The sequence below is a fragment of the Mustela putorius genome, unplaced genomic scaffold (genome assembly GCF_011764305.1).
Source record: "Mustela putorius furo isolate JIRA1106 unplaced genomic scaffold, ASM1176430v1.1 tig00001533_pilon_pilon_pilon, whole genome shotgun sequence".
Classification (NCBI taxonomy): domain Eukaryota; kingdom Metazoa; phylum Chordata; class Mammalia; order Carnivora; family Mustelidae; genus Mustela; species Mustela putorius.
Window position 1 is genome coordinate 238,062 of NW_025421785.1, and position 660 is coordinate 238,721.

The following is a 660-nucleotide window of genomic DNA, read 5'->3' on the forward strand; positions in this document are numbered from 1 at the left end:
GGGCACTGAGCACACCGCGTGCACGCCCCCGACGACACACACCCGGTTGCCACCTGGGGAGGCACGCGGCGGCGGGGCTGGGGAGTCCCGGTTTGGGAGAGTGCCCGGACGGGACTTTGGCAAGGCCCTGGTGCCACAGGCCTCTGGGCCCCTCGGTGGGCGGGCGGCGGGCTGGGAGGCAGGAGCTGGGCCCAGGGCAGGCGGAGTGGGGAGCCATGGGGAGCCATGGCGCGCGCGGGGGCCCGGGAAGCGCACAGCAGGCTCTTGGGGTGGCCAGCTGCCAGGGTAGGTGTCTATGGCCATACCACCCTGAACACACCCGATCCTGTCTGATCTCGGAAGTTAAGCAGGGTCGGTCCTGGTTAGTACTTGGATGGGAGACTGCCTGGGAATACCGGGTGCTGTAGGCTTTTTTTTTCTGCCCCCAAACGCTTGTCTTTGGCCTTCCTCTTTTCTCTCCCCCTTCGGCCTCCCTCCCTCTCCCTTGACCGCCACCGCTCTGCGCCCTGGCCAAAGTGATGGCCTCCCTACAGTCACTGAACGCCTCAGCCCCTGAGCCCGGTCCCCTCACGCCCCTGACCCCCTGACCCCTGGCCACCCCAGCCCCAGCATCACGGGCCCCTGGCCCCAAAAGGGCAGCCTACTGCACAGGCGGCCAGC

The 660-nt window shown here is 68.2% G+C and overlaps 1 non-coding gene across 1 annotated transcript; it reads left to right on the forward strand.

The window, feature by feature from the left end:
• Window positions 1-291: 291 nt before the first annotated feature.
• Window positions 292-410, forward strand: LOC123394137. Its single transcript, XR_006608902.1, has one exon. It is a non-coding gene; the product is annotated as a 5S ribosomal RNA (ribosomal RNA).
• Window positions 411-660: the final 250 nt, after the last annotated feature.